Here is a 12806-nt window from a genome sequence, read left to right as displayed (position 1 = left end):
GCTGACTTCCTGCCCTTTGGGCAGGGGGCTGGACTCGATGATCTCCCGAGGTCCCTTCCAGCCCTAATGTCTATGAAATATAGAGCAGAGGTGGGCGGTCTCCAAGGAGAAGAATGGGTCCAGAGTCCCCAGTCCCTGTGGGGGTGGGATCCCTGCAGTTTGTGGCTGGGACCAAGGGGCAGAATCCTTGCAGTTTGGGGGTGGGAGGGGTGGGGTCAGGCTGCCTGACCCCATGCACTCCTATCCAAAACTGCAGGGATCCTGACCACACGGGGACCTGAACCTACCCCCTTTCACAAATGCACCCTGGTGTCTAGGTAGAGTACATGGTGGGGGATGTGAGGGGAACCAGGCAGGGGCCAGGGATGCAGGGAGAGTGGGGGGGATTGGGTGGGATAAGCTGGGTCAGCCTGTGTCCATGCAGGGGCAGGCTGGGGTTCTCTGGGGACCGAGTCTGGGTGAAGGGTAGGACTCAAGGGTCTCCAGGACAGCACAGGTGGGGTGTTTGGACAGTAGGGCAGGGGTTAAGAGGGCCCAGGGCCATCAGGGCAGAAGCAGGGGCAGGCTGGCTTTCCCCTACCAGTGCTGGGTGGAAGTTTAACAGCTCTACAGCCCCTGGGGTGTGGAGAGGGTTTGAGTTTTCCAGCCCCTGAGCTGCCAGCAGGAGGTAGCACTCTTACTTGGCCTACAGCAGTGGATTGCAGCCAGATTCATAGAGCTTCCCCCAGAAGGGGAGGGAGTGACAGTAGACACAAGGCAAGCTGAGATGCCAGAGAGCATCCCTGTGTCCCCAGCTGACTGGGGTTGTGTGCAAGCATTTGTTCAAATGCTTGCACCCCGATCAGTTGACACTTCAGCCATGTCCGATGCAATTCCACCGGATGATATGTAACATTTGCACACACCTGCTGTGAGTACATTTGGATGCATAAGTAGCATTTAAATGTAAAAATGTGAAGCAGGATTTGACTTATAGTGCCAGTGAGTTCATGTACACATAGAAAGAACCAACTATGCTCTTAATTGGACCCCCTTTGCACCATCAGCAAAAAGGCAATAATACTTGCTTACCACTCAGGGCTGCTAAGAGGATTAATTAGTTAATGTAAATAAAATATTTTGAAAGTAACTAATAAGCATAATGGTTATTTCATACATCTGACTTGTATTTAACAAAAGCTATGTAAAATAATCATGTTAACACATTGCAGTCAAAAGCAACTGTTAATAGTCAAGAGAAGAGGTATGATTTACAAAATCCTGTCATCACATCCTAAGTATTTTAAAAGGAAAAATACTTTCCAGTAATGTAGTCACAGGACAAAAAAACAGCCAAGAACTAAACACTAGCACAGACTTGAAGTATGCTAAGACCCCCATGGAAAAATTATAATCTGTAGGCATGTAATTAAAGACTGCTTTATAATACATAAGGCTAAGATACTTTCCTAACAGTTTCCAAACTTCTGAACATTTAAGTAATGGTATGTGTTTGTATGAATAGCCTAGATCCTTAAAAAGAAAAGAATTGGAATTCTATCATGTGACATCATATCAATATCCACAGGGGTCATCAGGAAAATTGGAACTCTGCCACATAAAGCAACAGAATGACTGACACAAATAGCAGGTATCATTTTTTATATAAACCAGCAACAGAAGGGGACAACATAGTTTGAAAATGGGTTCACAGGTATGTGATTTCTGAACAATCAGGGAATAGCTAGACGGAGGAATCATGGATTTCCTCTGGAATAGACATGCCCACTGATACTTTTGCCCATTCCTCAAACTTGACTATTTCTATTCTATCAGTTCCAGTATGTCCCTTTCCTTAATCCATTGCTTCTGCATCTCTGTAATGTCTCTTCATTAAGAAATGAAGGAGAGACAGCACAACAATTAAGAACTGAAGTCTCCTGCTTCATAAGGATGAAACAAAGTGGACAGGTCTACATGTGCATTAACATACCATTGTTACTGCGTATTATGTTTAGTGCGTGTAATAACAGGTACTAATGCAATGCACAGTAATTGGCACTACTGCACATGCCAGCGCACGCTTTTTTTGTGATGCTGATATACAGTAGACTAATCCTACTGCACATTAGTACATTAACACGATTTTTGCCTGCCGTGCTAACACACAGTAGAATTAGTGTACTGCACATTTAACTTCTTGTGCCCAGTAAGTGCAAATGGACTCTTCAAAGAATTAAACTGCTAGACTCCAGCATGCTGCTACCAAGCATATGCAAGCTGTTTTTTTTCCAAAGATTTATAATTTAACCATATTTGTGCAGATTTTCATGAACAGCAAAAGGCACATTCCTGACACAAAGGCTCTGCCAGATCTCAAATCCCTGTAACAGGTATCTAGAGCTTATCTAAGAACTGTTTAAACAAGGATTTTAACAAATTAATTCCTAACACTACAGTGGCAGGACACTGATAATGACCTCATCCATCTGCTTTAACTATGGCAAGTTAGGATGCTCTTAAATGTTTTTTTCAGGCATTTTGCTTGGTAGTTGCACAAAAGGGTTGTTGTATGGTTTTGTTTGGAGTTTACTAGATGGACATGGGTGTAGGATAGTTTAGATAAAGATGATTCTGCCTTGAGGCATAAAGGAGAGTTGGGTCCCCTCCAAGTCTACTTTCCTATGATTCTAAGAAAAGGTCATCAGATTTTTCTTTTGATTAGACAAAAAAGACCCTTTCATTCTTGGCCAAAAAAAAAACCCAGTCATTTTCTATCACTTCATTCTAGGAAATGGCATGTCTTGGTGGAATTTTGCCAAATTGTACAACTCAGGCGGGCACCGATCACAAAAAAATTCGGCCTGAATGGTTAAACTTTACATTTTTTTAAAAAAATTGTCAAAAGAGTCAAATAATGGGAGAAAGGACTTCAAAACAGGCAGTACTGTCAGTCCCACCAATACTTAAACTTTTCAAATAAAACATTTTTGCTCTCTTTTTATGGCATAAATTCAGTTTTTAAGTAAATGAATATTTTCATAGAAACTGAATTTCTGAAAAAATAAGTAATTTTGTGTTAGCAATTGAAATGCCCCAAAATAAAAATAAAAAAATTCAATCTAAACCAAAAGTATTCATGAAAATGCTCCATGGTAGAGGGAACTTTTTCTGATTTGCTTGAAAATGTGTATATAGGTATGGATGCATATATGCTTAGTATAGATTAAATATTTTTAAACACATTTATTTTGCTTCTTATTCATATTTGAGTAGTTATGACTAGTCTACTTCAGCTTCTTTCAGTGAACTATCACAAATATGAATTGCAGCCCATAACCACCACTTCTGTATACCTGTTTCCTTTCATTGTCTAATGATATTTTGGTCATTGGCTAATACATCACTTTCTGCAAATGTAGCATGAGACATAGAAGTAACAATAGGCTTTACAGAATGCGTTTTGAAATACATGGCTGGCTAGACATTGTGCAAATCTCCATGCCATTAACTCTGCCAATAGCTGACACAGAACCTGTCTCAAAAAGCTTCCAGGCTGCTTCGCTTTTGCCTCATTTAGCTGCCACAATCTTGCTTGATAGAGAAGTCTCAACAAAGCATTGCTGTGGCAAAGTTTCAATTTAGTTTATACGCTGATCTTTCTACATCGCCGCCTTGGCAGCAACTGCAATGCACTGCTCACCCCAAATCATTGTAGTCTTCATATTGTTCAGATCATATCATCCACTGAATTTCATCTCAGATAAGTAAAACCTTCCAATGCTTCCTGTTCTTTCAGCGTGAACATTTCTTTTTATCTTGACTTTCAGGCCTTCCTTTACTTTAGTTTTACAGCATTTATACTGAGGTCACTGAATCTGTCATCTTTCCATCTACATCAGCACTACTCTGTATTATACAGAGATTACTGAAAAAATCTCAGAGCACACAACACACTGTGGGTGTATCTACATGAGACGCTACTGCAAGATAGTGATGAGCTACTGCACAGTATAGCTCATTACTGCACAGTAGCCTCAGAAAAAAAACTGTGAAGGGATGCTACTGCGGAGTAACACCTGTCGCTGGCAGACATTTAGTACTTGGTTATGCAAGTATTAAGTGCCTGTGCAGTAACAGCATAGCATGCAGCTCATGCAGACACAGCAGGCCTAGAGGGGTTTTTTGAGGGAGAATTGTTGTGTGAAACTACCCAAGAAAGAGAAGACAATAATTTTTGTGACATCTTGTGTATTTATTTGTTCTAATTAGTAACCAATTCTTTTTACCTTATCAAAATTAAATATTAAATAAACATTACAGTTAAGGAAGAAAGGACCAGTTGCAATGTACAGATCACATATTTTAAATAGCAATTCTTAGCAGGAGTTGCTGTTAATTCCCTGACAAACTACATCTCTCCCCACCAAGTATCCAAACAAAACCTGGAGATTTACATGCCAGATAAAAAAGGTGTTTGCATTTTTCAAGTCTATGGATTAATCTGCTCTTAAAAGCCGTAAATATTTATTTTTAAAAACATTTTAGGGCTGCATAATTTGCATTTCTTGAAATAAGCGAAAGAGGTACTTTCTTGCTAATCTTTCAGCTCATAAGCTTACTTCTCATGTTAAAACTAATGCTAGCAAAATGTAATATTTATGTCAGGTAGGAAAGTCCTCTGTGCCAAAAGCTGATGAGGCCAGTAAGACAAAAATTAAGTTGTACATTGTTTGTTCTTAATATGTTTCTTAATTAGATTCAATCTTGAAAATCTTTGTAGCTAAAATATTCATGACATAAATGATAGCTTAAAAATAAATCAGAGTGCACAGATGGCTTTAGTCTATTGTATAATATTTGTACAGCTGCTTAATCCTGTAATTGGCATGAAGACTTCTTGCTGACTTTCGGAGAAAACTCTGTTCAGGTAAGAATTATTTTTTTCTCTCTCCTTTCAAGACACAAACTAAATTGAAGAAAAGAATATTCAAAAGGGATGTTTAAAGTGGCAAGCGGGAGGCAAATCCTGTTAACAAAGAATGAAATTTATGTTCAAATCCCTTATGCATCACTATTCAAAAAGTTTCTACTTTAATGTTTATAAACTGGAAGAATAGTGTTTCTCTAAGTAACAAATGCAGCTGCAAAATACTTCTTTAAGGAAAAATATACAAGTTTAATGTTTCTTTCCTAATAAGATTTGTTATTTATTTTTAGCCATAGCATTGTTGGTATCAGCAGTGGTTAAAAAGTTGGGGAAAATAAAATTTCATGGATATTCAATGACAGCAAGCTTAGCAGAAAGGATGAAAGTGGTAGATGGTTATAGGAACACAAGAAAGTAGGACTAGAAGGAACCTCACAAGGTCATTTAATCCAGTCCCCTGCTCAAGGCAGGATCACTTCTGACTACCATATTTACCTGAATCTGTGCCTTCAAATTTAAGATGAACCCAACAATAATTAAATTCTATATGTGGAAAATTATAAATTTGTTATAATTTTCCATGTATAAAATCTAATTAATGTAAGGTCATCATAAACTCATCCCCTCACCCCAAGACTGCTGTAGCAGGGAAAGCAGTGGCAGGGAGCAAGGGACCAGAACTCATCCTCCCTTACACCCCTGCCCCTTGTACCCCTGTTTCTATGCATGTTCCCCCATACCTGCATCCCCTTTTGCCTGTCCCCCATGCAGCCCCTGACACGACTCCCTGATGCCTGCCCCTTTGTGCTTGTGCTTGGCTGACCCCCATCCCTTGCCTCCTTCAACCTGCTCCCCCACCCCTTTCCACCCTAGGCATCATGCCCTACAAACATAGCTACCCTGCAGCTTGCCCCCCACACTCATGTCTGCCCCCCATCACTCCAGAATGGCCCACTCTTACCTTCTGCTACAGCTCTGCTCCTCTTGGGCAATCAGCAGTAGCATGGCCATGGCCCCAGCCCCAGCCCCAGCCCCAGCCCCAACTGAGCCAGGGAGAAACAGCAGCAGCTCCTGACCTGGCTGGATGAGAGCTGGAGGGACCAGAGTCAGAGCAGGGGGAGGCAGCTGAGGGGAGAGGAGCAGGGGGTGGAGAGGCAGGTTGCTAGGGAGGTACAAGGGTTGGGGGACCAGGCTTCAGGGGGGAGCAGAAAGTTTGGGGACAGGCTGCAGACTACCCCCTTGCTCCACAATCTCTCCTGTGCTCTCCCTAGCCACATGCCCCCTCCTCTAACAAACAAGCTATCCCAGCCTGGGGTAAGCAGAGGGTATTGCACAGTTCCAGTGGCGCAGTTATTTTTTAGATGCTAAGTTGCTGTAGCAATGAGCTACGGCAACGTAGCCCATCACTACTGTGACAGCAGCAGTGTCACAGTTAGTGCCTGCCATTACCGTAGCGACAAGCTCGTCACTATAGCAACGCAGCATCTCATGTAGACATGTCCATTATCTCTCACAATACAAGAACTAGGGGTCATAAAATGAAACTAGTTAGTAAATTTAAAACTGACAAAAGGGTGTCTTTTTCCCACAGCATGTAATTAGAGTGTGGAACTCATTGCCACCAGATGTTGTAGAAACAGACAATATAACCAGATTCAACAAAGTGATTGGACAAATTCCTGGAGGAAAGTGCCTGAATAGTTATTGAGCAGGCTACAGCCTCTGAATCAGAACTTCCTAAACCCTAAATGCTAGAGGCTGCAAGTAGTAGAGGCACAGTAGAAAAAAACCTGGTCATACTCTCTCCACTCTCCCTTTCATCATCCACTCTCTGCCACTTTCTGACACAGGATACTGAACATGATGGACCAATAAATGGCAGTTCTTATATCTTATGTTAAGGTCTTGTTACACGTTAAATTTGGGCAGCTCCTGGAGCTCTTTACCCCTGGATTGTTTACACATTAACATCTTTGAGTGGCTTAAAGCACTCATTATGCAGCTCAAACCTATACCATGACAGGGCAGGATTATCTTGTAATCTGCATAACCCACCTCCTGTCCCATTAAGGTGTGACTACTCCTGACAGGTGTGCTGCTTGAATTGAAGGTGTGACTGCAAGGTAGCATTAAGCCAGTCAACATTTGTGCAGGTCAGTGTAATGTATAACAAAACCCTTATTCTGTATTTGTGCATGCAGTTATTTTCTCCTTTGCACTTGTCCTTGTTAAATCTCATTGAAAATATTGACTAAAACCAATGTAATCAATGGGCCTTCTCTCGAAATGCTGACACCACACCTCTACCCCCAGTGAACAACTGAGAGTTAAACTTCTAGAGCAGTTTTTCAACCAATTGTGCACTCTTTGTGATTATAGCTAGATCATATTTCCCTAGTATCTTCATCCAAAAGACTTAGTAAAAATTAAGATTCATCATACTGTTTCCTTCTTATCTGCAATGCCAGATATACTGTCAAAGGAGGAAATTAGGTTTGCTTGATTCATACTTTTGGCAATCCCTGTTTGCTCTTTTTTACCATCGCGTTATTCCCTAGACACTTATCATTATTTAATTGCTCCAGAGTCTTCCTTGGGATGAAATTTAGGCTGACAGGTCCTGGATTCCACCATTTTTCTCTTTTTGAAGAGAGGTACTGTGTTCCTTCTTCTCTAGTCCTCCAGAAGTTCTCAATGTTAACCATAAATGCTTTGAAAATTAATTGGCTGGTACCTGAAATACTTTAGTGTGCATGAAATCCATTACTTTATTCTGTTTCTCTCACCCTTCCTTTCTCTAGAATAATGAAATCTATTGTTTCATGATCACTTTGACCCAAATGTTCATTCACCTTTAATTTTTCAACTGTTCCACTCTATTAGCCAAAACTGGATCTAAATTAATCACTCTCCCAGTAACTTCTTCCATTCTCTGAAATAAAAGTTGTCATCTACACATTCTAAGAATTTGATGAGCTGTCAGTGTCTGAACTCTAATATATTGTATTTCCAACAGTCTTCCAGCTACCTAAAATGCCCTGTTACCTCCATATCCCAACTTTCGAGTATTTCTGTTACTTACTAAAAAAAGCCTCATCCACTTCCTCCTCTTGATAAGTTAGTCTGTAGTAATCCCCTCCAATTACAGCCCCCTGTTCTTTTCCCTTGTTATCAGTAAAAACTCAACAAAGCTCTCTTTGCACCTCTTCAGGATGTGTATATGCTTTTTATGCAGTGCAATGCCTTATCCATTTTGTTGTAATCCCTGAATAAACTATACTGTTCCACTCCAAGAGTCCACAGCTACTATTTTCTGACCAAGTCTCTCTAGGATATCATAATCTTGGTTGTGTACAGAGATTTTAGGTTCTTCTTTATGCCTCACACTTCTATGTGTAGTCACTTCAGGTGTTCATTTCAGATTGCTCCATTTCCTTTCTTTTGTTTCTCCTATGAGTCTATTGTAGTTTCCCCATTTCATCTGTGCCCCCCAGATTCTCTTCCCCACAGACATCTCAAAACTTACTCACCTGGTAAGTTTTGCTCATGTTTTCATACATGCTGTAATTTATTTTTGCTTCATAGGAACCTGCATTGTCCAATATTTCACAACTTTCTTTGCCATTGTCTCTATCAACTGTGTAACAATGCCCCCTTTTCCTCATAGTCTGTCCTCACAGTTCAAGCAGTATTTTCCATGATTGTCATATTTTACCAAAGAACAGGGCAGCTTTCTGGTCTGTTCAGATATGTTCTCTAGGAGTTAAATTCATTTTCACATTTAGCACATCAGTAATTTAAATCTGAAAAGCTAGTTCATTAACACATTACACCTACTTAGAAATATTAATTTTGAAAGCTGCCAGAAAAGTCATCCTCCGTTTTCCAGAATGTTTAACTCTTATCACTCTCCAAAACAATCTCTGGTTTTTAACTTCTGCCCATAAAGCTCAGTCTGTCAAAACCCCCATTGCCCAGTAATGTTGAGTAGTTTCTGGTAGGTAGCCTAGTAGAGACAAATCTTCCACTGTTATATCTTTGATATAAATGGAATTTAAATGACTTATACTGGTTGATGATCTAACCTATGAATTTTAATAGGGCTGCTAATTAGGGCTGCACATAGCTTTGGCTGCTGATTTGATTTGGCAGAGATTCGACCTGATTTGGTGACCGAATCTCTGAATCCGAATTGAATCGAGAGACCCTTTAATCTCTGTGAATCAAATCAGAATCCTCCAAATCAATATGAAAGAATAAACTATTTAGACATAGACACAGCTTTAAATTTTTTTTTTCTACATACATCAAGGTACCAGGTGGTTCATGAATGCTGAGATGCTGCGACAGATGGAGCTTCCCACAGGAGCACAGGGGGCAGGGAGGGGGGAGTCCCCAGCAAGCTTGGTAGCAGACCCAGAAGTGGACCAGAAGCACTGCCAGGTCTGCCAGGAAGCACACTTGGCCCACCCCCCATCCTCCCCCGGCTCAGCAACTGGTGCCTCCTGGGTCTGGGAGGGGGGCACCCAGGGTCCCCCTCTGGCCAATTGCTGGGCCAGGAGGACACTGGGGGGCCCCCACTGCACATTCGGTGGTGGACCCAGAAGTGGACTGGAAGTACTTCCAGTCCACTTCTGGGTTTGCCATTGAGCACACGGGGAGCTACCCCGTGCTCCTGTGGGGTGCTCCATCAGCCCCACCATCAGAACGTTCACAAGCCACGCCTGGTAACTTGAGGTATGTAGAAAAACATTTAAAGCTGTGTCTATGGCTGAATTGCTGATTCCCTGAATCAGCATTGAATCTTCAGATTCAGATTTGGCCAAATTGAACTGGGGACAGTGATCTGAATCAACAAATCTAATCACTGTCTCCTATTTGGGCCAAATCTGAATCCGAATCGAATACAGCACATTTTGCACACCCCTATTGCTAACGTGCTGTTGTGTGACCTCACATTTTGGAGAACAACACAAACAGGCAGAGTCCCAGGCACAGGCCGTGGAACAGGGTTGGCCACCTGGGCCATGGCCTGACCAACTTTTAGCATGTTAATTTAGCTAGTTATGAAGTTAAAAAATAGCTATACAGTTTTAACCAGAATGACAATCACATATTTGTGGGTTATATAAATTATCGTGCTAAAAGCTGGTCGGGCCATGGCCCAGGTGGCCCATCCAATTCCCGTTCCACAGCCCAGGAATGATAACATAGATCAAAACTTACTAACAACAGAACATGTTATTTATGGCTATACGCAGTTCCCCTCCTCTTGCTGTACTGCTGACACCTAAAACAGAGTTTCTCATTCCCTCTTGCATGAAGCCTTTATCCTCAGCTTCCTCACAGTGAACCTGCTTTGACCCAGCAGGATCCTCATTCTTTGATGTGTTCCATGGATGTGCTGTCTACACACAACACACACACACACGCGCACACACACACACACACACACACACACACACACACACACACAGACCCAGCCAGCACAATTCTGGTTACAGTATGAATTATTTCTAATAAGATTAAAGGTGGTGAACTCAGGCTCTTATAAAGGTGACTCTCAACACATTTACTAGTACCTAGCCTTTCAGTACCATATCACTATATCACCATTGAAAAGTATGAATGGTGTTTTTTAAACATCTACAAAGAGACCATGTCTCTGCTTTAAGGACAGACAGACAAGTACACAGTGTGAAGTGAAAAGTGACAGTAACAGTTACTTACTTTATATACAAGTCAGTTCACTGTAAACAGCATGGTAAAGCTTATTCTTAAGGGGATTTAAATGCAGACAAGATAAGAGCTTTGTCTATGGCTGAGCTTCGTGGGGTAGAACACGCATGGAATGCTGTGAAAGGGAAGGCACAGAAGTCATTTTACAAGAGGGTGACAAATGAGTAGAAAAGGCTGGGAATACTGGTGAGACTGTATGGATGATAAGAAAGGAGATACAAGTATGCAAAACTTTGAAAGTGGTAAAATAACCTTCTATTTAATATAATAGCAGGTAGAAGATTTGAAGAGGGGAGTGACATGATGAAGTAAATGGGCACAGATGACCCCACATTATGTTTGGAGTAAAAGATAAGAGGGGATTCTAATGATAACATATTCAAAACCCATTAATGTCTTAAGCTGTACAATCTAAAAGCAAAAACAAACACTTCCCAAAATTTTAAACTCTGAAGTTATTACAATAAATTGCTGTTTTTTCTTCCTTCCCACCCACCTGCCCAGTACTTCTCTCAAGTGTCTAGAGATGACAAAAGACTTTTCTCTCCACTTGTGTCTGAAGTGAGGAAGTATAGTTTCTATTGAAGACGCTACCACCTACACTGCCTCTCTTTAATCAGAGTGAGACATTCAGCTGAGCCCTTACCAATTGGATTTCAGAGTGTTTACATAAAACTCTGATTTGGGATACAATTCCTGCTCTATATGTCGTAGAGAGACAATGGTTTTTGTTCTGCAAAATGCAGCACATTTCCATATTTATCATGGATAAGCACAGAATTGCCTAAAGGCAGCACATCTTTAATTAATTTTTACTGTGTGAAAAGAATCCTAAATCATTAATCATTTGCCTTCACTGTATGTACTCTGAATGTTTCAGTTCTACTCTGTGCATATCAAACATGACCTACAGTTTCCAGTAGTCTAGTTACAAACTGAACTTTGTGATCTACACTCATCTATTGTACCCCATGAGGAATTAATCCCTAGGAGAGAGCAGTGTGTGCTTTCACTGACAGAGACATGCCAAGGACTTCTACTAGGGTCCATTCCAGACACAGGGTCTAAGGGTACGGACCCCAGACTGAACCTGGTCTCTAATAAATATTTCTAAACCAATTGTTTTTATGCTTCCATTCACCTTCCATAATTTTCTCACCATTCATCCTCAGGCTAATCATACTTCCATCCCCTGGTTTTTTAAGATGGATAAGAAGTTCTTTGTAAGATAACCTCCCCAAGTATGATACTTAGCCATTATTAATTTGCCAGCTTAATTTACCCAGCTATACTATCTGCCATGGGACCAATGCATTACAAATCAATTGTAACATTTTCAAAACACTGCATGAATATTAACTAATCCATCCCAAAACCCTCTGCAAGTATTGGCAAGTATTGCTGATCCCACTTGAATGATGGTGAATGTAAGAAAGAGAGTAAACAATATGCTTACATTACTGCCCTGATTCAAGGAACTGTATTATTCATTTAACCTCCTCGTAGAATTAGTCAAGCAGTTATTTATTGATCAAATTAAAATGTGGTCTACAGAAAGGGATTATGGTCCAGTTAAAAGAATCTTGGGTACATAACATGTCCAAAATCAGGATTTTTAATTCCCTAGTCCTCCCCAGTGTGACCAGTTGCCTAAATTCCATATTACCTACATTCCCAGATCCTAGGGCTGCGCCTTTGTCAGTACCCAGAACTGCCAATATTTTCACAAGGCTGAATGGATTGGTGCCTATCACATGCCTAGTGACCCAGAAATTAGGCATTCCCCTACCTAATTCCTTTGAGTCCCTCAGGGCCCTTGAGGGGCCCAACCCAGTAAGAAATCCCTTGCCTCCATCAATGCTGACCTTGTAAAGGAACACCTTGAGATGCTGGATACCTTCAAGTCAGCCAGCCCTGACAATCTACACCCCAGGGTACTCAAGGAGCTGGCGAGCATCATAGCTCAGCCTCTGGCACGGATCTTTGAGAACTTCTGGTGCTCCACTGTAATGCTGGAAGACTGTAAGGAGGCCAACATGATGCCTATCTTCAAGAAAAGGAGTAAATGGATCTGGCAAACTATAGGCCCATCAGCCTGATTTCTATCCTGGGGAAGATCTTAGAAAAGTTTATTAAAGAGGCCATCCTTAATGGACTG

The sequence above is a fragment of the Crocodylus porosus genome, unplaced genomic scaffold (assembly GCF_001723895.1).
Source record: "Crocodylus porosus isolate Cpor-Errol unplaced genomic scaffold, CroPor_comp1, whole genome shotgun sequence".
NCBI lineage: Eukaryota > Metazoa > Chordata > Crocodylia > Crocodylidae > Crocodylus > Crocodylus porosus.
This window is presented reverse-complemented; position numbering follows the sequence as displayed.